The sequence below is a fragment of the Cucurbita pepo genome, chromosome 10 (assembly GCF_057944985.1).
Source record: "Cucurbita pepo subsp. pepo isolate OVF chromosome 10, ASM5794498v1, whole genome shotgun sequence".
NCBI lineage: Eukaryota > Viridiplantae > Streptophyta > Magnoliopsida > Cucurbitales > Cucurbitaceae > Cucurbita > Cucurbita pepo.
In genome coordinates this window covers 9,978,038-10,005,000 of record NC_141807.1, presented here as the reverse complement: position 1 = coordinate 10,005,000, position 26,963 = coordinate 9,978,038, and the positions used below count along the sequence as shown (strand labels likewise).

At 35.6% G+C, this 26,963-nt stretch overlaps 1 non-coding gene and 1 pseudogene across 1 annotated transcript; one reads left to right on the top strand and one right to left on the bottom strand.

Annotated features, from left to right (window-relative positions):
- Window positions 1-2,075: 2,075 nt before the first annotated feature.
- On the top strand, window positions 2,076-2,819 carry LOC147790650 (uncharacterized; annotated as a pseudogene).
- A 9,848-nt stretch (window positions 2,820-12,667) lies between these two features.
- Window positions 12,668-12,740, bottom strand: TRNAF-GAA (transfer RNA phenylalanine (anticodon GAA)). The gene has a single exon. It is a non-coding gene; the product is annotated as a tRNA-Phe (tRNA).
- Between the last annotated feature and the right edge of the window lie 14,223 nt (window positions 12,741-26,963).

The window sequence follows — 26,963 nt, the reverse complement described above, 5'->3', positions numbered from 1 at the left end:
AGATTTTAAGGCAAATCTTCTCCACGACTCACTTTGGAACACTTTTATAGCTAGTTTCAACAAACTTACTTTGCTCGTGAATACTTTGGAGTTCAATATTTATAGTTGGAGAACGCTATTCAAATTGATATGGTCGAATCTTACAACAAAGTCTAATTGAGCCTCACTCTATTAGGAGATAGTCTCGAATCAAATTCTTTAGTTTGGACAATGGTTGCATTGTTTTAGTCAAACAACCGAGACTAATGTATTACCAATAGTATAAACATTTTGTACGTGTATTTTCTTACATATTAACAATTGTATACAAATAAAAATTAAATTTATGAGTAGAAGTTTGGATGAAGTTTTATTAAATAGGTACTTAAATTATATCTAAAAATATATAAGATTTTTATTTTTTATTTTTTTATATACATTTAGGAGAACAAAACAAAGATTAAAGAAGATGTCATTCCTGCCATGTTTAATTTTTATTCTTTCTTATTTTTCGAAGATTAAAAAAAAAAAAAAAGTTATCCTCTCTCAAATATGGCAGATTGCAAAAGAGGGGAAATCCGCTACATTCAAATTACACCTTCTCTTCTGGGGAGATACGTTTGATATCCGAAAATGGCTGGCTCAGCAATAGTCGGACAAGTGGGGAATGCTGGGGTAACGCAGAAAAGTGTGGGTTGGGTAGAGCCTGATCTAAATGTTGGCTAGGTAAGCGTCCTGTAGTAAGAGGAGTAGTTATGAACCCTGTAGACGAGAACCCCATGGCGGTGGTGAAGGGAGGGCTCCAATTGGTTGAAAAAGAAAGAATAGTAACTTGGTCCGGACGGAGCATCTACCATTATACCCACATGGGGCATACTATTTTTATTCATAAGGGCCCATTTGCCTATTTATATAACGGATCGCCTGGTAGGTCATAAATTGGTAGAATTGGCACCCACTGGGCAGTTATTTGATTATTTTCTCTTTGAGTGAATTTTAAGTGAAACACATTCTCTACCCAAGTAATTGCAAGATGCAAGCTTCACACCAAGAGGAATCAAAGTCCCAAGTATCAACGTCCCTAAGTGTCAATTTTTATTCTCCATCTCAACATAAATTAAACTTATTTTCGTGAAGATATCTATTTATAAAAGCAAAATATCTTAGAGTCACAAAAATAAAAATGAGATATAGATACGAGACATAAATATGATACCAAATAGATATGATAACTGTAAGGATTAGATTTGATCGAGTTATTTGGATTAGATTTTATCTAGTTATTTGAATTAGATTTGATTTAGTCATTCTTCAATTGGATGAGAGATTTCTCCCGATTCTTCTGATCTTTCCAGTTTTCTTTTTCTGTTCCTAACATTTTGGTATCAGAGTCATGCCCTAAACTAGTTAAAACTAGAAGCAACTGTCTTCTACGTGTGTCATAATAAAAATATGTCGATGGAGAGTCCACTTGTGTAGTTTGCTGGAGGAAGGAGTCAAGGTCGTGGAAGCTTTAGAGGCAGAGGAAGGGGACGAGGCAGACAAACCTTCAACAAGGCCATAGTGGAGTTCTATAACTGCCACAAGCTAGGACATTTTCAATGGGAATGTCAAAGCAATACCAGACGAGGCAGACAAACCTTCACAAGGCCATAGTGGAGTGCTATAACTGTCACAAGCTAGGACATTTTCAATGGGAATGTCAAAGCAATACAAGACGAGGTAGACAAACCTTCAACAAGGCCACAGTGGAGTGTTATAACTGTCACAAGCTAGGACATTTTCAATGGAGAAGATATGTGGTTCCTTGACTCGGGATGTAGCAATCATATGTGTGGGAAGAAGGAATATTTTTCAGATTTTGATGGAAGTTTCAGAGATTCAGTGAAGCTGGGCAACAACTCAAGCATGGTTGTAACTGGAAAGGGTAATGTACTGCTGGAAGTGAATGGAATCATAATGATAATCACAGGAGTGTTCTATGTGCCAGACTTGAGGAACAATTTGTTGAGTATTGGTAAATTGCAAGCAAAGGCGTTACCTTTTTGTTTCAAAATGAAACATGCAAGGTGTTTCATCCTGAGAGAAGCTTAATCATGGAGACAAAGATGTCTTTGAATCGAATGTTCGTATTGCATGCTATATCTCAGCCTGTAGCAGCCGTTCAAACTCAATTGAAACTTATGGGGAAAAGTGGTTCAAGGTCTCTGTCGTACACTTACCGCTCCAATTCCTATCGCCATAGTCAGAGAAGTAGAAGGGACCCAAGTTCTTCCCCCTATCATTCCACTACCAATTCTAGGAGAAGCAGCCGTTCAAGTTCCCTCAGCCGCCAACGCAGAAGTAGGTCTTCCTCGTTATCTCCTTTCCCCAAATCGTCCAGTTCCAGTCCTAGTCGTGCATCCACTGATCGGAATCATTTCATAGAGAAGCTTAAGAAAGAGTTAGAAGAGAAGAAAATGCGTGAAACAGAGTTGAAGAAGTTAGAAGAAGATGCAGCTAGGAGGATGGAAGAACTAATTCAGAAGAATGTTGAAGAAAGGCTAAACTCAGAAGAGACTAAATTAGAAATACAGAGGCAAATAGAGGAAGGTCGCACGAAGTTGTTTGATGATGTTGATGTGCAGCTTGAGAAAGAGAAAGAAGCCGCTCTTACTGCTACAAGACAAAAAGAAGAACAAGCACGAAAAGAGAGAGAAGAGCTAGATAAAATGCTGGAAGAGAATAGAAGAAGGGTAGAAAAAGCTTAGCGACGATTAGTTTTGGAGCTGCAGCGGAAGAAAGAAGAACAATATTGTGACCTCGAGTTGATTCCGAGACAAAAAGAGGAGGCAGCTTAGAGAACTAAGCTAGATGATAAGAGTTTGAGTTATGTTTTGCTGGGAGTTAGTGAAGAGTCAAAAGCTTACAGACTCTATGATATAGAAACGGCAGATGAAAATAAGGATATAGAAGCGGCAGATGAAAATACTGCAGAGGAAAATATTTCATCTAGCTCTTTGGCTGAAGCAAGCTCTCCTAGCTTGAATAAGGCAAGGAATAAGAGACCACCAGTCTGGATGAGAGACTATGCAATAAGAGAAGTTTTTGTTTGTAAAGAAGATGATGAAGCTCAGCCATGTTTACCCCTACTGAACCTGCAAACTTTGTAAACTTTAGAGAAGTATTGAAGAGTGAGAAATGGAGGCAAGCCAGGAATCTGGAGCAATAAACGGAAATGACACATGGGAATTGATGAAGTTACCTGGTGGAAGTTTGGTATGAGGTCGTAGATATAAACTGATTACTATTCGTGTTCAGTTTAAGGGAGGGATTGTTAGGATTAGATTTGATTGAGTTATTTGGATTAGATTTGATCTAGTTATTTGAATTAGATTTGATTTAGTCATTCTTCAATTGGATGAGAGATTTCTCCCAATTCTTCTCATCTTACCGTTTTCTTTTTCTGTTACTAACAGTAACATGTCATTCTTAAAAAACTAGGATACCGATGTGACAATGATACATTAATTAAAAAGAATTATTTCAAAAAATTTATCAATTTTATATTAGAAATAAATTCATATAAATAAGTTTATATATTTGTATACTTATAAAAAAGCTTAATGTATGTTTCACTCTCAAAATATATTCAAAGTCAAGTGTCTGATACGATGGATTATAAATTTGTAATGTATCCATCGTATTAACAAGTGTTCAGTACATGCCCAACACATGTCAGATTAGTGAAACTAAGTTATTCTCATGCTCTCTTTACACCCATTTAAAGTAGTTTGAAAACTAGCACGTCAAATATTATAATTGACTAACTACAACTTCAATTTTGTGCTTTAAGGATGGTTTTGACCCAAGAGAAATAAAATCCTTCATTTAGTATATGGTAGCAAAGATGGACATGAGAATGAGTTATTCTCATATGGAAAGAGATTTAACCTTAAGTTATATCTCATATCCTCTCTTAACCAATTATTTAGTTTTATTTAGTATGTTTTAGAAAGATACGTCCATCAATAGCAAAAAAATAAAATAAAATAAAATAAATAGAATAGATTAATACTATATATAGCCATTTACTATATATAGCTTTACCCGATTTAACCATCTACTATATATAGCTATTTACCATATATAGGTTTATCGGATATAGTTTTACCAAATATAGCTGTACCGGATATAGCTTTACCAAATATAGCTTTACCGGATATAACCGTTGACCAAGCTATAAATAAGCCGTAGGCTCCATAACCTAACAATTCTCCCACTTGGAGACTGATCTAGTCAACCAAGAATTTCATTCTCAAACGACCATGAACATCTTCATGGTCTTCATGTCACCATATCAATTGAGGCTTTGCACAACCTCAATATTCCAACATCAACACATTTTGTCAACATGTTTGCTGGATTCTTTGCACCCTCTATCTTCTCCAAACACATCATCATCTTTCACTAACCTGCAAGTGAAATGGTATCGTCTTATGTGTTTTCTCTTTAAATGATAGACCGGGTTCCTTCGCCAACTGTATGACACTCTGACTATTTCTGTTAAGAATCTTCGTGCTGCTTCTTGCCCATTCTTCCAGATAGTCAGTCATCCATATCGTCTTCTTTCCAGCTTCAACTATTGCCACGTACTCAATCTCAGTACAACGCATTTTTGAAGCCTAGACGTCCCATCATCCATGGCTTGCTCCTACTTGGTTGTATCCTCCAACTGTAGGGTCTCATCAAAGGGTTGTGGTTCCCTTTCATCAGCAACAGATAGTGTAATGAAGGTACATACATATCTGGTACTCTGATAGTACAGGATGATCTTCTCAACACCAGTTCAGGTGTCAGTTGCTCCACTGCTGATTCCTCCGTAAGAACCTCAGAAGTTTGTTGAGTATCTGCTACAAGATCACTTGGTGATTTTCTCCGCAACTCAACCTCAACTCCCACTTGCTTTGTTGTCTTGGAACCTTGCTCCACATCTGGTTCCTCAGCAGTAGTCTCAGGAGTTTCTTGAGTATCTGCTACAACATCACTAGGTGAGTTTCCCTGCAACTCAAGCTCAACTCCCACTGTCTTCGTGGTCTTGGAACCTTGCTCCACATCTGGTTCCATTTTCAATCGCACTTTCTTCAATTCTCTGGCGGTCCTTGTGAAGCTAACTCGTTTCTGCTTGCTCATAACGTAGTTCTCACAACGACCCACATCAACAGATTTAAGACCTTCTAAAACTCCTTTCGCAGCCAGCCTCTTCATTCCTTTCGCGCTCATTGGTTCAAGTCTATTGTGCTGTAGACTTGAATTTGAAGCACTCTCAGCAACAGCAGCTATGTTCATACACCCTGCAGTGGTGTATAAGGTTCCAGATTTTGAGCCACGTGCTACCACCGTAGCACCCTTCATAATCTTCCACGAACTCTTCCCTAACTTTGTTGCATAACCTGTGCTGTCCAACTGACCAATAGAGATCAGGTTCCTTCAGAGACCAGGAATATATCTGACATCCTTTAATGTCCACTCATTTCCTGCCGGAGTTTTTATGCAGACATCTCTTTTTCCTTTAATCTCCAAATCTTTGTTGTCAGCAAAGTACACCTTCTCGAAATTTCCAGACTTGAAATTCCAAAACAACTCTTTATTTGGAGACGAATGAAAAGATGCACCTGAATCCAAAATCCAGGATTCAATCGAACTGTCCATGCTGAGGATTAGAGCATCCCCAATGTCTTCTGATGAAAAGATGCATCTTTGGTCTTGTACAACCTGTTCGAAAGTGATCTTTTTCTCCACAATTCCAACACGTTACGTTTGGTCTACTTGGAGATTTTTTTCGGTTCTTTGATTTTGATCGCCCTTTGTTTGGGCCCTTCGGTTTACTTCTTCCCCTTCAATCAACACTGAGAGCATTGCCTGATGAATCTCCAGTTTCCCGTTTGCGAATACTTTTGCTGAGAACTACATCTCGAATTTCATAAAACTTCAGTTTATCAGATCCTCGAGAACAACTGATTGCGGCAACAACAGTATCCCATGACTCGGGTAAGGATAACATCAAAATCAACGCTTTAATTTCATCTACGAAATTAATTTCCACCGAACTCAGTTGACTTATGATCATATTGAATTCATTTATATGATCAGCAACAGGTCCACCTTCAGACATCTGTAGATTGAACAATCTCCACATCAAATACACCTTGTTCATAGCCGATGGTTTTTCATACATATTTGACAGCGCCTTCAATAGATCTGACGTTGTCTTCTACTTGATAATGTTGAACGCCACGTTTCTGGATAGCGTCAACCGAATCAGCCCCAAGGCTTGTTGATCCTTGAGCTTCCACTGTTCCATGGTCATGGATTCCGGCTTCACTCCCAACAGAGGTTCGTGAAGATCTTTCTCGTACAGATAATCTTCAATCTGCATCATCCAGAAACCGAAATCGGATCCATCGAACTTCTCAATTCCAATCTTTGAGCTTTCCATCTTCACAGATCGTGGTGAATTTCGCCTAGCTCTGATACCAGTTGTTGGGATCGCACAACAACGCACATGCTCGATCTAGATGAACACAAAGAACAGGATAGAGAAAAGTGCAAGGAGAACTCTAGCTAAAAAGATTTTTCTATTGATGACTTCACGTATGTATAGTAAGAGAGAATTACATAGAATAGAAAGTACTTTTCAAAGCTCTAGCGGATGGTATATATATATATAGTTCAGTTTACTATATATAGGTTTACCAGATTTAACCATCTACTATATATAGCCATTTACTATATATAGCTTTACCCGATTTAATCATCTACTATATATAGCTATTTATGATATATAGCTTTACAAAATATAGATATACCTATATAGCCATTTACTATATATAGCTTTACCCGATTTAACCATCTACTATATATAGCTATTTATGATATATAGCTTTACAAAATATAGCTTTACTGGATATACCTTTACCAAATATAGTTTTACCGGATATAACCGTTGACCAAGCTATAAATAAGCAGCAAGCTCCATAACCTAACAGGGCCCAACTAGGTTCGAATTGGTGACCTCTTGATCTGCAATCAAATGCTCTAACATTGAGCTATAGTCCAATTTTGTATGATCTCAACCTTAGTGATCTCTTCTACAGATTATCGGTCCAAAAGTGACCCTACCGAATCGGCTATGGACCAATTTTGTATAAATTTGTGGATTACCTATCGGGAATTAAACACAGGTCATTAGATTCAAAGTCGAAAGTGCTAACCACTACACCATAGAACCACTTGTTAAACTTTATTTTGGCAGCGATTTTGATAAGCGCCAACAACGCTGGATTTTGCAAAGCTAGAGGTCGTAGTATCCTTAGATACTTTCACAAGGTGTTTTCAACTTCTTTTATAGGTAATTGAACTTTTGAGTCCATGTAAATGATTGGTTGGACTTGTATCAGTTTAAGAAGACAGAGGAGAGAAGAGAGACTTTGTTAGAAATTCTCCCATGGGTAATCCCGAAGGTGTTTTCAACTTCTTTTATAGGTCGAATTTTAAAATCAAACCACAACAAAATTTACTTCTATCTAGAAAAATTAGTTTTTTGTTTGAAACAAGATTATTCCCTTCTTTTTCTAAAACTAAATTTGACTCTAGAATAGATTTTAATAGTTTTGTTGATTAAATTTTATTTAAAATTTTTGTACACAGAGTACCATGGAAATAATATATATATATATTTTTTTTTTTTTTACTATTTTGTAATTTGTATGGTATTATTGGAGGCTTTTGAGTGAAATATGATAATTGATTCTCTATCCTCTTTGACAATTTTAGATACCTCCATATCCGATATTTGATGCGTCACGTTTCATTATGAGATCTGCCCTTGGGTCAATAAGACTTAAGCAGAGAGTTTATTTGACTAATGAATTGATTACATTAATGAATGTATGTAGATGTTTAAAGTGTTGATCTTAATGGTTTTAGAAAATATCAACACATAATCAATATAAACTATCGAATTTTTTTGAAAGGATTGAAAATATCATTCATAATCTTCTGAAATTCGGATGGAACGTTATTTAGCCTAAATGGCATGACGTTCCTCTCATATTTTCTAAATTGGACATTAAATGCTATTTTATATTTGTCCTTTTAGGAAACTAGAATTTTCCGAAATCCCAATTTCATGTCGAATTTTATAAAAACAATTGACTCTAAATTCTTTTTATCAAATCATTTTTGTTTTTGATTGGATATCTTATTTATTCTAAAACCCTATTCAAAGGTTTGTAGTTAATTACCAGTATCAGAATTTCTGGTTTCTTTTCACCATGTTGTTAACCTAAAATGCCAGACATGACCACATGCTCTTTGAAGACCTTATTAGCTTCCTCTGCAAAATATCACCTAAAATGTCACAGTATGTAGTGTTTGATGCTTTTTGACTTAACCCTAGGGTTCTATTTAAAGTGAACTTGTGATAATTTTTGTCAAATTATATATTTGAATACCTAATACATTAAGATATAATATCTTATTTCAATAATATTAAAATATCGTAGAATATCATAATATATATTTAATTAATATGAATCTCATTCAAATTTAAAATATATATTTTTATTTAATGTTTATGATACACATCAATTATTTTAATATTTAACATATCAAATACGTTAATATGTTTTGATATTATACTTCAAGAGTATAGGAACTTGCTCAGAGGACCTGAGAGTTACATTGACCTACAATGCATCTCATGGACGATGCAAAACTATGGTGGCGCTTGAAGGTGAATTGTATAAAAAACTGGTCATGCACCAAAAAATCATGGGAAGACCATTGATGGAATTGAAGCAATCGACGCTCCCCTGTATGGGTTTCCAATCAAGGACCTAATGTTTGATGTTGACTCTTTTGACGAAAGAGCCACATGATCAAACAACAAAAAACGTGGTGGTATCTCTGAGAACTCTATCACACACATAAAAAAAACGTGTCGAAGAGTTAGACATTACACAGAAGATCTAGCTTTCATCGAGGAGACCCGTGTTCGATTCTCGAAAATGAAATTTTATTTTCTTATTTCGTTTATTTTATAGTTTCATCTTTTGTCACCAATTATATTTATACTTTACCTAATGGATGAGTTCAATAATATCTTAAATTCAAAAGACTTTTATGAACTTGGTTTGAGAGGCACTATAATGGTCAAGTTCAATAGTATCTTAGATTAAAAGGACTTTTATGAACTTTGAACCTTTAATAGTGTTATGTCATAGGTATTTGGTTCAATTTCAACAAGTGAGGTTGAGGTCATTCAAATGGTTAATGTGATAATCCGGTCATTTTCAAGGTCTCTTTTGTTGAGCGCCATCATGGCTGAGATGACTGAGATGAGCACCAGAGTGAGTTTGACAAGGAGGGTCGTAGAGAACCACACCCCAAGCCAAGCTCATGTTGGGCTTAACAAACTGAAAATCCAAAAACTCAAACCCTTAAATGGAACCAGGATGCTAAGGAATTAAAAAGCTTTATTTTTGACGTAGAACAATACTTGAAGGTTACAAGAACTTGCTCATAGAACCTAAGAGTTACGTTGGCCACAATGCATCTCATGGACGGTGGCGCTCGAAGGTGGATGATATAAAAAATGGGTCATGCACCATAAACTCATGGGAAGACCGTTGATGGAATCGATGCAATCAACGCTCCCCTTGATGGGTTGCCAATTAAAGACCTGACATTTGATGTTGACTCTTTTGAAGAAAAAGCCACACGATCGAACACCTCGAAATGTCGCGGTAGCTCTAAGAACTCTATCATACGACCTGAGAGTTGAGGGCTACAGGAACTTTCTCATACGACCTGAGAGTTACGTTAGCCGCAATGCATCTCATGGACAATGCAAAACTATGATAGTTCTCGAAGGTGAATGGTATAAAAAATGGGTCATGCACCATAAACTCATGGGAAGACTGTTGATGGAATCGATGCAATCGACGCTTCTTCTTATACAAAATTTGGATCAACCAAGAGATAAAGCTAGAATTAGATTATGGAACCTTTTTCTAAATTGAGTCACTTCACAATCGAACTTGATCAAGGCTTGATTGAATGACTCAGATGCAATCTACCACAAGAATTGCATAAAACTTAGAAATGACAAAGATATGCTCGAATTTCTACACGAGGGATCATCTCAACTTGAGAGATCAATTTCATTGATCACAAATATGCTTTTACATAATAATGTGTGGGTATTTATAGTCTCCCCACAAAAGAAGTTAGTGGCCATGATTTAATCTCGATCCCTTTAGATCTCCACAGAAGACAGAAGTCAATTTGAGCATTACAAACCTTATGAAATTAAAATAAGACATAAAGTTTTCTAACCACTCATGAAATGATGCTTGCAACTTCATCCACTACTTCAACCATGCAAATATTTACTTTTGAATCTCCAAATGGTCTTGACTCAAACGAATCAGCTTGTCACACATGAAATGATGGTTGAACCTAGCCTATCCAATTTTGTAGATGAAGTATGAATGCTTGTTGAATCTTCTTGGCCTTGGGTTGTGTAATAGGTCCAGTTGGAACACCGTGATTCTTATCATCATCCCCCTCTTCAAAAGGATTCGTCCTCGAATCAGAAAAATCATCACCTACATCAAAAGGACTCAACTCAGCAACATTGAAAGTAGAATGTACACTGTGACTCTTATCATCATCCCCCTCTTTAGGATTCGTCCTCAAATAAGAAAAATCATCACCTACATCAGAAGGACTCAACTTAGCAACATTGAAAGTAGAATGTATTGACCATTCTAAGGGAAGATCAATTTTATTGTTCATGCAATAAAATGAGTCATTTTACTAAATGTGTTATAGAGCATTTATAGTCAAATAAAGAATTAGGAATCCACGCTATCTACAAACGCACTCTCAATTGAGCTATCCACGCTAACATTAAAATGAAAATTCTGAAATTTGAAAAAGAAATAATCAATAAATTTAGATTAAATAGTCAAGTAATTTTAAAAATAAATAATCACTAATTTTAGATTGAATATTTAGGTTATTCAAGTTAGTCAACTTGAATTAGGTGCGTTGAACGTGGATCAAACACGTGACTTTCAGATCTTCAGTGATGCTCTCATGTGACTTTCAAATCTTCAGTGACGCTCTCCAAACTGAGCTATCCCCACTAACATTAAAAATAAAAATTCATCGGTTAAGATATTTTCACTACTTCATTGAGATTTTAAAAAGAAATAATCACTAATTTTAGATTGAATAGCTAGGTTATGCAACTTAGTCAACTTGAACACTCTCCAAACTAAGCTATCCCCGCTAACATTAAAAATAAAAATTCATCGGTTAATAAGATATTTTCACTACTTCATTGAGATTTTAAAAAGAAATAATCACTAATTTTAGATTGAATAGCCAGGTTATGCTACTTAGTCAACTTGAATGAGGTGTAGTGAACGTGGATCAAACACGTGACCTTGAGATCTTTAGTGACGCTCTCCCAACGAAGCTATCCCGGCTAACATTAAAAATGAAAACTCATTAGTAAAGTATTTAGCTAATTCATTGATATTTTAAAAGGAAATAATCACTAATTTTAAATTGAATAGTCACGAGTGAAGTTATGTGACTTGAATCAGGTGCGGTGAACGTGGATCGAACACGTGACCTTCACATTTTCAGTCTGACGCTCTCAAAACTAAGTTATCTTCGCTAATATTTGAAAAAATAATCATAAGTAAAGGTATTTCCGCTAATTCATTATATTTTAAAAATAAATAATCACTAATTTTAGATTGAATAAAGTTATGCAACTTAATGAACTTATGCAACGTAAACCAAGTGCGGTAAACGTGGATTAAACATGTAACCTTCAGATATTCAGTCCGACGTAAACCAAGTGCTGTGAACGTGGATTAAACATGTAACCTTCAGATATTCAGTCCGAACTAAGCTATCCCCGCTAACATTAAAAATCAAAATTCATGTGTAAAGGTATTTCCGCTAATTCATTATTCATTGAAATTTTAAAAATAAATAATAACTAGTTTATTTTTTATTGAATAGTCAGCTTATGCAAATGGAAACAGGTGCGGTGAACGTGGAGATTAAACATGCGACCTTCAAATCTTTAGTTTGACACTCTCCCAACTGAGCTATCCCCGCTAACATTAAAAATACCTTCAAATCTTTAGTTTGACACTCTCCCAACTGAGCTATCCCCGCTAACATTAAAAATACCTTCAAATCTTTAGTTTGACACTCTCCCAACTGAGCTATCCCCGCTAACATTAAAAATAAAAATTCATAAAACTTTAAGGTGCAATGAATGCAGATTGAACACAAGACCTTCCAATATTCATTTTGATGCTCTTCCAACTAAGCCATCCAAGATAACATAAAAAATAAGTAATCAAATGTTTTAGATTGAATAGTAAAGTTATGCAACTTCGTCAACTTATGCTAGTTGGATAAAAAACGCTAATGTAGTGAACGTGGATCAAACGTTACCTTTAAATCTTCAATATGACGCTCTCCCTGAGCTATCCACGCTAATATTAAAATTGAAAATTCATAAGTAAAGGTATTTCCACTAATTCATTATATTTTAAACATAAATACTCACTAATTTTAGAAAGAATAGTCAAATTATGCAACATGAACAAAGTGCGGTGAACGTGGATCAAACACGTGACCTTCAGATCTTCAGTCTGACGCTCTCCCAACTGAGCTATCCCCGCAATCATTGGAAATAAAAATTCATCAGTAAAGGTATTTTCGCTGATTCATTGAGATTTTAAAAAGAAATAATGACTAATTTTTTATTGAATAGTCAGGTTATGTAAAGTTTTAAGTAAAGGTATTTCCACTAATTAATTGAAATGTTAGAAAGAAATAATCACTAATTTTAGATTGAATAGTCAAATTATGCACCGTGAACCATGTGTGGTGAGCATGGATCGAACACGAGACCTTTAGATCTTCAATCTAACGCTATCTCAACTGAGCTATCCACACTAACATTAAAAATGAAAATTCATCAGTAAAGGTTCGCTAATTCATTGAAATTTTAAATAGAAATAATCACTAATTTTTAATAAGATATTCAAGTTATCCAACTTGTATAAGGTGCGGTGAACTAGAACACGTTAGGTATTTTCGATAATTCATTGAGATTTCAGAAAGGAATAATGACTAATTTTAGATTGAATAGTCGGGTTATGCAACTAGAATCAGCTGCGGTGAACGTGGAGATCAAACACGTGACCTTCAAATCTTCAGTCTGACGCTCTCCCAACAGAGTTATCCCTGCTAATATTAAAAATGAAAATTCATAAGTAAAGGTATTTCCGCTAATTCATTATATTTAAAAAAGAAATAATCACTAATTTTAAATTGAATAAGCAAGTTATGTTTTTAGATTGTATAGTCAGGTAATAAACTTGTATTAAGTGCGTTGAACGTGGATAAAACACGTGTGACCTTCAAATCTTCAGTCTAACAATCTCCAAACTGTGCTACATTTGCTAACATTAAAAATGAATATTTATCAGTAAAGGTATTGGGTACGCTTCTGGAAATTCAACAAAAGGCAATAGTATTAGACCGAGATGCCAGATTTAAATCTCGCTTCTGGAAAATTCAACTAAGGCATTGGGTACGCAGTTATAGTACGACATTCCACCCATAAACAGATGATCAAACAGAAATGCTCAAGCAAATATTGGAAGACATGTTGAGGGTATATGTGATGGATTTTGCAGGAAGCTCGGATAAGTACCTACCCCTTATGAAATTCACTTATAATAATACTTGCCAAGCCACCATACAAATGGCCACATACGAGGTTCTCTATGGACGAAGATTTCGATCCCTTATCTTTTGGGAAAAAGGGGGGCAAACGACAACTATTGGGCCAGAGTTGATGCAAAGTACCAACGCCGCAGTCCAGAAGATTAAAGCTCAAACCGCACAAAGCCGAGAGAAAAGCTATGCAGACCTAAGGCGCAAGGACATGGAATTGTAGGTAGGGGATCATATATTCCTAAAGGTAGCACCCCATGAGAGGGGTGCTCAGGTAGGGTAAAAAGGGGAAGCTAAGCCCTAGGTTTATCCTTCCCTTTGAGATATTAGAAAGGATTGGATTTGTGGCCTATAGAATCGGGCAATGCCGAAACTTGTCTGCAGTACATAATATCTTTCATGTATCCATACTACAGAAAGTATACCCTAGATCGTTTGCACGTACTGGCTCATGAAACTCTCTTCTTGAGAGATGACCTAACGTATAAAGAAGATCCGATTCAAATAATAGACAAGAAAGTCAAATGATTGAGAAACAAGGAAATCTCTCTTGTTAAGGTCCTATGGAAGAATCATAGAGTAAAAGAAGTCACTTGGGAAACAGAAGGCAAATAAGAACCTTGTACCTCGACCTATTTTAGAATAAACACTTTCGATGACTGAAAGTTTTCAAAGGAGAGGAGAATTTGCAACACTCAAGGTCTCCAATAAGAGACAGTGTATAATCCCTACTAGGTTGTATCTAGAAGTAAAGAACAAGTAAAATTGAAAAAACATTGAGAAAATGGTACTTTTTCTAATTTGTATAAACTTCCCGAATCATTAAATTTTTTATAGAATAAGAATTACAAGTTGCTTAAAAAAGAAAGGCTCCGATCGGAGAAGACTTTTCTGGTAGAAGATTCAGAAAAAATCAAGAATGAAATTATAGAAATTGTAGACGTTTCAATGGTAGTGGAAAATCCATCTATAAATTATGAATAAGGGTAGACTATTAGGGGCAAGAAGCAAGCTTAATCGAGTACCCAATCAAGAGATACAAGTTTTTTGTTTTGGGGTATCGTGTTCATGGGTTTACCTAGAATCCGAGAACTATAGTCCACTATTCATTTCCAAACTTGTTCGTGCACCTTATAAATAAGTTTACCCATAAGTTTGGTGAAGGAAAGAGGTCCTCAAAGTGCTAGTAGGTTTTCACACGAATTAGTCCACGTTAGGTTACCCTCTAATGTTTTCCTAAGCTAAAACCTCAACTCCTAAAGCCTAACCCATGACATTATGTATAAACCTAAGTTCATCAATAATCCATGTACCAAGTACCTAGAACTATGTGAATAACATGCTAAATAAGTTGCTAGGATCCATACCCATAAGTAACCATTATCTGCGTTACGATGTGTACTAAAAGGCCCCTATTCTTCTTTAGGTAGGATGTCCTGCAATATGTATCATGAGTTGGATGTTATGATAGGCCTACCTTTCCCATCAGCTAAACGAGATGTCATGCACCACGATTTACCAGTAGAATTACATGATTATGACGACACCACTCATGTGTTCATGGGGAGAAAATTGAAGGTTATTTTAGGGGAAGGTTTTCAGGATCAGTATATGATACATGACACGATGACCTCTAAGTTCTAAGATCCTGAAAACATAACAAGAAGTAATATCCTAGCTTAAGGTCGCAATTAAGAACCTACGAGTAGCCTTCTTACTAAGTTTTACTCACTCCATGTTTATCATTTTTTTTCAAGTAACTAATAGTTGGTCGTGGATGAGAGTGGACTTTGGAGTGTGGGCCATGGACTAACCTCTATTTTTAATCTAGTATTTTTTGTTCTTCTCTAGATTCAAAATAAGGGAAAAATGATAAAAAAGCAATGAGGAATTTGTAGAAAAATTGTGGATTTTTCGAGAAAAATATTCGGAAAGTGGCAAATTACCAAAATACCCCTAGAAGAATGGATAATTACAGAAATGCGACTCTAATTAGAATCACAGCATCTACCGTGACCATCCGAGCAAAATCCTTCGAACACAAATTTCAACCGTCGGATCTCCTCCCAAATTTGATATGATCTAGAACGAACACGCATGGATCATCACATCCAACGACTAGTATTCAAAGCCAAGGTCGGTAAAGCTATGATCGGAGTTGATATCTCTGAAAAATTATCCAAAAAGTTCGATCTCTAAATAACGAAGATTCTGGAGCTCTCAATGTCGGTTTAAGCTCCTCCTATAAAGTCTGAAGTAGGAGCAACAATACGGAATAAGAATCGAGAAAGGTCGATTCCCCAATCAAAGGCAATAAGCGTTTAGATTGTGGGTCTCCTACTCTCAGATTTCTTCCAAATTCGAGAGCAATCCTCCACCATTTCTCTTCAAACTTATAAATAACGAAGAATCTGGAGCTCTCAATGTAGGTTTAAGCTCCTACAATAAAGTCTGAAGTAGGAGCAACAATACGGAATAAGAATAGAGAAAGGTCGATCCCCCAATCGAGGGCAATAAGCGTTTAGATTATGGGTCTCCTACTCTCAGATTTCTTCCAAATTTGAGAGCAATCCTCCACCATTTCTCTTCAAAGTTATTCCTAACATTTCTCAACAAGATTACCCACAAGTTCTATGAAGGAATATAGTGCTAAAAGAGCCTAGAAACCATTCCCCCAATTCAATCAACCATTGAAGAACTCCAAGAAAAACATGAAAATCCAATCCGAGGATACATGATGATTCGTCGAGCAAGAATGATTCCAATCAGTTTCTACACCTCCAAGGAATGCTTCCATAGAAGACCAGAAAGAAAAGTAACCTCGAGAGCGTGTCGAATTGAAGGAAATAGGTTTCGAAATTAAATTGGGGATAAGAGTCGAATTCCTATCTACGATCTCTTTTCCTTCAAATTAAGGATCCTCTAGCTTCAGAGGAAGAAGTTGAGTAAACTTGATGAAGGAATCGAGAGAGGAGACATCGTAAAACAAGCTACCCAAGAGATCAAAAAACCTGGCGTTTCGAGTGAGTTGCATACCGAGAACGATTTTTGGAAATTAACGTCTTACATTCAAAGACGTTCCTCCAAACCAATTCCTTTAGCCTGAAGAAAGGAATGGAAGAGGTTCGATGAAGAAATAGGGCCTTGAAACCCCTAGAATCGGCTACTCAATAAGAAATCTTTTGTTTTATCTCCAGCGATAAATCAGATTTTGGATGAACTTTGGAAGCGAATATCTTAGGCTACGATCCACGAGAAGGTATCAAATCAATCACTAGCCCTTCCTTATAATACCCATCTTTAAGTTTCACGAAGAAATTGAGGAGAGAAACGCTGTAAATGTGACTGTACAGGCCGAGTTTCAGAGGAAGAAAACGATTATATGGCCAGTTCAACTGAACTGTCCAAGTCAACTCAAAATTTGACCTTTTCTCGGGTTTTCTCAATTTTAACCCCATTCTAGACCGATTCTCATAGAAAATCTTATGGTTTCAGAAACTAGACACAATAAGGAGTACGTGGAAGGAAATTTTGAAGTAATTTAGATACTGGAAGCTCAAGAATGGACGTCCCAAACGTCGACGACGAGGCAAGTAGCCACCTTGGATTTTTTGTTAAGAAATACTTGTAGAAATCGCTTGGATTTTCATATGAACCCTAAACCAAGTATGAATTAGGGATATATGAAAGAAAAACCCAAAGAATCGTGAGTTAAGACCCTGAACCAATCAAATAGCTTGAGATTTAAGTAACGTTAAAATAACCCACTATATGAGCTCCGCTGCCTATCAAATTTTAATACTGAGCATATTATAGTATGTTGAGGCCAGATATGAAATTTGATGATCATTGGATAAGGATAAGTAGGTAAACCTAGAAATAGTGTAAAATGACCATAGTACCCCTAAGGTAATTTACCTTCGGTTCATGACCTAGATGACCTTCAAATGCTATGAAATTCATCGGTAGATCTTATTTTATGAAATGTTATATGAATCCTTATCCCAAGAGGTTATATAAGGTAATGAAGTTTGGGAGTTATTGCAAAACTTTAGTTAGCGAAACCAAGATATGGGAGAAAATGCTCATCACGATCCATATGACCTTTGCCATGAAGCACGATGTTTATAAGTTTTGTAGTCAATGTTTGCCAATGTTTGCTGCACACACAAAAAAAAAAAAAAAAAAAAAAAAAAAGATAGGGATGTTAAATTTTTATGTCACTTTTGGAATATTAAGTCATAAATTGGGTAACAAAATATTAGAAGCATTGATTAGGGCTATTATTTATAAGAATATTAAGTCATAAATTGGGTAACAAATTATTGTTTTCAACTACATGTCATCTTCAGATTAACGAGCAAACTAGGGTGGTTAATAGAACGTTAGGAGCATTGCTTAGGGCTATTAACAACAACTCTTTAATAAACTAAAATCATACCCTCAACATACTTAAACTATATAAAACTCTCTCGCCTTCCCTATTAAGTTTAGCTCTCCATACAAACTGAATTAAACAGAGGAATCCGCATCTTCATCATGTAAAATTGATGGAATAAGAAAATAGAGAGTTATCCCGGTTTGTTGCCGTTCGTCAATGGAAGTTCCCTTCTCTTGAGCTCTCACGTCCACCTCTTTGCCCTAATCAATCCTTGTTGGTCTCCTTTTCTTTCTGCTATCAACAACGACAATGGAACTTCAAGCCCATTTAATCAATCCTCTTTGTACCTTATTGTTCACCGAATCGGATGCACGCCAGGCCTAAATTCTCTCTCAGTCACCCGGAGACGAAAGGATGATTAGATCCGAAGTTTACGAATCGAAGAGAAACTGGATCTGTGTTCTACATGCTTTCATTTTCAAAAGCTTCGCTTGCCTACGACACTTTATTCAGGATGTGCAACAATACGGTCATCTCTCAGCCGTGTATAGAGAATTCCTTGATCATTTCCTTGGCGGATAACACAAATGAAATCGTTTCCCTGACCGCCCATCTTATGAGTCCATTCTTGTCTTGTTGGTTTGTTGTAGTATTCTATACCTCTCTCGATTGATAGAAAGACGTTCGGGAGCTGGCAGGGCCTATCGTGAGGGAACTTTCCTTTTCACGGTAGGCAAAGGTAAAGCGGGAGCTGCATATATCCACGGTGATCAAGGCAGAGCGACTCCTTCTTTAAAAGAGGTTGGTTTTATCGAAACTGTTAGATCCGCTTTCGTTAAAGAAAAATAGTAGCTCTTGGTTTGGCCGATGTTGATTCGTATGGCAATGCGAACTCGACTCAGGATGAGGATTTCGCTTTTCATACTGCTGCTATGAGCCGAAAGAGCTGGTAAGCTATCTCGCTAAACGAAAGGAAAAAGCACGTACGCGTTGACCTCTTTAGGACCGGTTGCTTCCTCTTTTTGTTTATACGTTTGGAGAAACCTGCTAAGCCCGCCTTTCTTACCAGGTGTGATTCAATCTTTCAGCTCAAACTTTCCTATCGTCCGACGGAAAAGGTAGGAGTACGACTTCCTTTTCCTTTTCTTGCCCGAGCCAAGGGATCATTCAGTTTCTACAAAAAAGTTCGCTATCTATTAGTTGCCGTAATCGAATGTATTTCTCATTTCATGTTAGCTCCTCCAAAAGCTTCTTGGTCGATAGGAGCAATTGGATCCTATATGATGTCTTCCTAATCTTGTGGATAACTTCGGCTAGTCCATAGAATTTTCGCACACGTCTTTGGTTCTTGTTGCTTTGAACTCAAAGTTGATCTGACCTTAACTTATCATAACTCTCTATTTTCTTTGAAATTATCGTTGTAGACCCTTCTCTACATCCGTCTGGATGGTATTTTTGCGTGAACATGTGTTGCTTTAGTGGTTTGTTTTTGTCTCCCTTCTTCAGTAGAGGGGTTGGCTTGGTGGCTTTGCCAAGCATTTGAGTGATCACTGACAAGAGCCTTTGCAGGTCAAATAAACCCGACTGTGACCATGCCATGTTGCTATTTGTAGAATTCAACTAGCTCAGGCTGAGCCGCATGACATCTATTTCTGGTAGGCGACATAAAACTAATCTTGTGATTTATCTCTCTTGGTGGGGTTAAACCCAATATCTGACCTTCTTGTTTTGGGTCGTGGTGTTCATGTAGTGGCAATAAAGTTTTTGTTGAGGATGGAACACTTGAGCTCCCCCTTTTCAAATACAACAATGGCAGCAAGTGTAGATTCATCATGGCTAAGATTCTTTCTCAACTATACTATCGTCATCATTTTCACCCCTCTTGGTTGATGGATGTTTGTTTGAATGATCGTTGGGTTAGACTCCATTACTACTAGGCATTTTTCTAGGGGCATGTACATGACTTTGTGTTCTAGCAGGATGTCAATCCCTGACTATTTGGGCTCTAGAAGGTTCGATATGAAGGCTGACTATTTATAGTAAAAATCTGATAGAGATATATATACTAAATAATTATATATAGTAGGCGGTTACATATAGTGAAGCTATATATAATAAACTGAAATCATATGTATACCCATTAGTCAGTGCTTCCTAAATGTACATTTCTCATTCTCCATATTCTCTCTTTGCATACCAGAAGTCATTAATACAAAACCATTAGTCAATATTTCTTCTTACATTTTCTCTATCACGTTCTTTGTGTTCATTTCGATCAAGTGTGTGCGTTGTTGTATGATTCTAATAACTGGTATCAGAGCGAGGAGAGATTCACCACGATCTGTGAAGATGGAAAGTTCAAAGACTGGAATTGAAAATTTGATGGATTCGATATCAGTTTGTAGAAGATGCAGATTGAAGATTATCTGTACGAGAAAGATATTCAGGAACCCATTTTAGGGGTGAAGCTGGATACCATGACCACGGAGGAGTGGAAGCTCAAGGATTGTCACGCCGTAGGGTTAATCTGGTTGACGCTGCCAGGGAACCAAAGAAAGTGGGATTGGAAATGGTCCATACAGACGTTTGGGGACCATCTCCAATTTCTTCATTTCTAGTACAAAAATTTCATGGATTAGAGGTCTCGCCCTGTGCAACGACAACTCTCTGTTTTCGTAAGGCTAGTTAGATATCTCATGACCACTCTTTTCCTCCTCACTATATCTAGACACTATAATGTTGATCCAGTATTGTCTTATATAGTTAACGTTCACTCTTTAACGTTCAAGGACATTTTATAACTACCACGAAAATCAAAACATACAATAAATTCATACAAGTTTTACAACATATCATATACTGCTTACTTGGTCGCGGAGAGACGTGTCATCGAGCTGAGTCATAGAGATATACGACTCTTTATCCTAAGAAAAAATCTATATAATTTAAAATCTGGCTGCTCTGATACCAATCTGTCACAACCCAACTTTTAAGGGTTCAAAACTCAAATAGAAACTAAAATTGAGACTAAAAACAAATAAAAATAAAAGTAAATTTATATAAAATAACAAAATGTTGTAAAATTAAAATGAGATTGAGAAAACAACACAACATTAAATATAAAATTAAATTAAATTATAAGACACTGTTGATCAAATTTATCCAAACAAAAAAAAAAAAGTGTTTGGGATACAATTACAAAAAAAAAAATAATAATAATAATAATACAAAAAAACTCAAACACAAAGACAGACTAACGCTACATAACAACCCCATCTGTGAGTGCACAACTTTTGACGGCTCCCTCATCTCAACGGTAAGTTCTATTACGAACCCATCCAAAATAATCACACCTGTGACCGCATCTCCTGACTTTAAATTGCTAGTCTGAACATGGTTTCGTCACGAAAGCTTTAGAGATAAATCTATCCTTGCAAAAATATTTTTCTCTTAAGTTATAATTAGTCATAAAAAGAAATAGTTAGGTACAAATTTGGTCTAGAATTCAAAACTTTCAAATTTTAGTGTTCCTTAACCAGATTCAAATCTAGATTCTTGAACTCCTAGTACCATAAATAAAGTTGGTATCCTCTAATAAAACTGGAATTTCTCTTAAGATCATTAAATTCTTATAGATTCCAGGCTCAATATCATTAATACAATTATGTTTTATCTTGAACACGCCAGACATGAAACTAAAGTACATTCAATTTAACTCCATTTTATTGTCATCTTGAATGATGTGTAGGGTATATTCTTGATTTACCTTAAAGTTCTTGTGACATGACAGGTCATATTAGTTAAGCTTTTTGCAAAATCACAAGTTAAAAGACAACAACGATGAACCTAGGTTTATTAGTCAATTCAAAGACAATTTCTTTCTCCATCTTATCGATAATAATAGTTCAACTAAATCCATATTATGCAAAGAAACAAGTTTACGACTCATAAAAACAACTACCTAAATTATGTCCTACAAATTTGATAACATAAGTTGTAGTTGATAATTACACAAAAATTTCCCTAAGTCCATGAATTCGTGTCGAATTAGTCAATCCTAAAGCTTGTAACTAGCATATAGTAATTGAAGCTCCACATGAAGTAATTTAAAGTTTCCCTTACCTAACTAAAGTTTATCTCCTCTTTAATGAAGCATGAATTGCACTGAAGTTCATGAAATGCTTATAGACTCCAACTCTGAGTACTATTAATGCAATTATGTTTCATATGAGTTTGTCATAAATGAAACTAAGGTGCATTCAATACAACTTTATTTTCTTGTCATACGAGTCAAAATAGAAAAATTAAATCAAACAAACTTATGAACTGAATCGAATCAATCCAACCAAAATTGATTAGTTTGTTTCTTTTGTTGGGTTGTTGGTTTATTTGATAACCCTTGTATATTATAACAATTCAACTTTTCGTTTTATAGCCCTCCAACTACTAAGAGAAAAATATATTTGAGTAGAAGCTAAAAATATTGGGTGTTTAAGAAAAGGCATTTGGTTTAGTGGTATGATTCTCACTTGAGGTGTAAGAGGTTTTGAGTTCAATTCTTGAAATACCCCTATGTCTAAGTCTTTTCTTATTTAAGGACTTCATATTTGAAATCAACCTAACTTCATATTCGACATTTTATACTTACCATCACGCTCTTAATACTCATAGTCTTTCTTAATACCTAGGCCTAAGGCTTCATACATACTTTGGTCTAGTGGTATGAAAGTTCGATTCTCAAAATGCCCCTTCAAGAGATTGTAGTATGAAAGACATTTACCAAGTACATAAATACATTAAAATAACACAAGTGACACATATGTAAACTATGTTAGAACGAGCGGAGATATTTTTTATTTTCACAATTACTGATGACGGGAGGTTTATGATTTTTTAATGTAAGAATCGTGGGGATGTAGCTCAGATGGTAGAGCGCTCGCTTCCGATGTGGAAAGTACGGAGATCGATACCTTGCATCTCCAAATTAATCGGTAGAGCGCTCGCTTCCGATGTGGAAAGTACGGAGATCGATACCTTGCATCTCCAAATTAATCGATCACTAAAGTTATGAAATAATGAGCAGAGATATTTTTTTCATTATCACTAAATATATTATTCCATCTTTCCTTATTTATGAAATAATGAGCGTAGATATTTTTCATTTTTACAATTATTGATGACAGGAGGTTTAGGATTTTCTAATATAGTCGTGGGGATGTAGTTCAGATAGTAGAGCGCTCACTTCATATTTAAGTCTTTTCTTATTTAAGGACTTCATATTTGAAATCAACCTAACTTCATATTCGACATTTTATACTTACCATCACGCTCTTAATACTCATAGTCTTTCTTAATACCTAGGCCTAAGGCTTCATACATACTTTGGTCTAGTGGTATGAAAGTTCGATTCTCAAAATGCCCCTTCAAGAGATTGTAGTATGAAAGACATTTACCAAGTACATAAATACATTAAAATAACACAAGTGACACATATGTAAACTATGTTAGAACGAGCGGAGATATTTTTTATTTTCACAATTACTGATGACGGGAGGTTTATGATTTTTTAATGTAAGAATCGTGGGGATGTAGCTCAGATGGTAGAGCGCTCGCTTCCGATGTGGAAAGTACGGAGATCGATACCTTGCATCTCCAAATTAATCGGTAGAGCGCTCGCTTCCGATGTGGAAAGTACGGAGATCGATACCTTGCATCTCCAAATTAATCGATCACTAAAGTTATGAAATAATGAGCAGAGATATTTTTTTCATTATCACTAAATATATTATTCCATCTTTCCTTATTTATGAAATAATGAGCGTAGATATTTTTCATTTTTACAATTATTGATGACAGGAGGTTTAGGATTTTCTAATATAGTCGTGGGGATGTAGTTCAGATAGTAGAGCGCTCACTTCATATTTAAGTCTTTTCTTATTTAAGGACTTCATATTTGAAATCAACCTAACTTCATATTCGACATTTTATACTTACCATCACGCTCTTAATACTCATAGTCTTTCTTAATACCTAGGCCTAAGGCTTCATACATACTTTGGTCTAGTGGTATGAAAGTTCGATTCTCAAAATGCCCCTTCAAGAGATTGTAGTATGAAAGACATTTACCAAGTACATAAATACATTAAAATAACACAAGTGACACATATGTAAACTATGTTAGAACGAGCGGAGATATTTTTTATTTTCACAATTACTGATGACGGGAGGTTTATGATTTTTTAATGTAAGAATCGTGGGGATGTAGCTCAGATGGTAGAGCGCTCGCTTCCGATGTGGAAAGTACGGAGATCGATACCTTGCATCTCCAAATTAATCGATCACTAAAGTTATGAAATAATGAGCAGAGATATTTTTTTCATTATCACTAAATATATTATTCCATCTTTCCTTATTTATGAAATAATGAGCGTAGATATTTTTCATTTTTACAATTATTGATGACAGGAGGTTTAGGATTTTCTAATATAGTCGTGGGGATGTAGTTCAGATAGTAGAGCGCTCACTTCTGATGTGGAAAGTACGGGGTTGATACCTTGCATCTCCAAATAAATCGATCACTAAATATATTATTTCTTTTCAATTTTTTCTTATTTACGACATAATGAGCATGGATAGTTTTTCATGTCACTATTATTGATGACGAGACATTTAGGATTTTGCGACATAATAATCGTGGGGATGTAGCTCAAATGGTAGACCGCTTGCTTTGCATGCGAGAGTTACGGGGATAGATACCACGCATCTCCAAAATAAAACTATCTATTATTAAATATATTATTGAAAATTATTTCTTTTCAATTTTTCCTTATTCATGACAGGTTGAGTGGCGATATTTCTTCATTTTCACTATTATTGATGATGAAAAATTTAGGGTTTTGTGATGCAAGAATTGTGGGGATGTAGCTTCGCTTAGCATGCGAGAGGTACGGCTTAGCATACGAGAGGTACGAGGATTGATACCTCGCATCTCCAAAAGAAACTATTTATTATTAATATTTTATTCCTATTCAATATTTTCTTATTTATGAAATAATGAGCGTAGATATTTTTCATTTTTACAATTATTGATGACAGGAGGTTTAGGATTTTCTAATATAGTCGTGGGGATGTAGTTCAGATAGTAGAGCGCTCACTTCTGATGTGGAAAGTACGGGGTTGATACCTTGCATCTCCAAATAAATCGATCACTAAATATATTATTTCTTTTCAATTTTTTCTTATTTACGACATAATGAGCATGGATAGTTTTTCATGTCACTATTATTGATGACGAGACATTTAGGATTTTGCGACATAAGAATCGTGGGGATGTAGCTCAAATGGTAGACCGCTTGCTTTGCATGCGAGAGTTACGGGGATAGATACCACGCATCTCCAAAATAAAACTATCTATTATTAAATATATTATTGAAAATTATTTCTTTTCAATTTTTCCTTATTCATGACAGGTTGAGTGGCGATATTTCTTCATTTTCACTATTATTGATGATGGAAAATTTAGGGTTTTGTGATGCAAGAATTGTGGGGATGTAGCTTCGCTTAGCATGCGAGAGGTACGGCTTAGCATACGAGAGGTACGAGGATTGATACCTCGCATCTCCAAAAGAAACTATTTATTATTAATATTTTATTTCTATTCAATATTTCCTTATTTATGACATAATATGCAGAGATACTTTTTTATTTTCACAATTATTAATGAAGGGATGTTTAGGGTTTTCTGATGTAAGAATCGTAGGGATGTAGTTCAAATGGTAGAGAGTTCATTTCCCATGTGGAAAGTACGGGGATCAATACCTTGCATCTCCAATTGAATCGATTACTAAATATATTATTTCTTTTCAATTTTTTCTTATTTAAGACATAATGAGACGGGATAGTTTTTCATTTTCACTATTATTGATGACGAGATGTTTAGGACTTTGTGACATAAGAATTGTGGGGATATAGCTTAGATGGTAGAGCACTCGCTTTGCATGTGAGAGGTATGGGGATTGATACCGTGCATCTCTAGATTTTCTTCATTTTCACTATTATTGATGATGGGAATTTGAGGGTTTTATGATGCAACAATTGTGGGGATGTAGCTTATGATGGGAAATTTAGAGTTTTATGATGCAAGAATTGTGGGGATGTAGCTTAGATGGTAGAGCTCATTTAGCATGCAAGAGGCAAAGGGATATCCCCATCTCCAAAAGAAACTATTTGTTATTAATATTTTACTTCTATTCATCCTTTCCTTATTTATGACATAATTAGCCGAGATATTTTTTCATTTTCACTAGAATTGATGACGAGACATTTAGGGTTTTCTGATATAAGTATTGTGGGAATGTAGTTTAGATGGTAGATTGCTTGCTTAGCATGCGAGAGGTACGGGGATCGGATCGAAACCCCATATCTCCAAAAGAAACTATTCGTTATTACTATTTTATTTCTATTCAATTTTTTCTTATTTATGACATAATGAATAGCGTTATTTTTTTATTTTCACTATTATTGATGACGAGATGTTTAGGATTTTGTGACATAAGAATCTTGAGGATATAGCTTAGATGGTAGAGGGTTTGCATCAAATGTGAGAAGTATTGGGATCGATACCATGCATCAACAAAGGAAACGATTACTAAATATATTAGTTCTTTTAAATTTTTCCTTATTTACGACATAATGAGCGGGGATAGTTTTTCATTTTCAATATCATTGATGAAGGGAAGTTTAGAGTTTTTTGATGTAAAATCGTTAGAATGTAGCATGC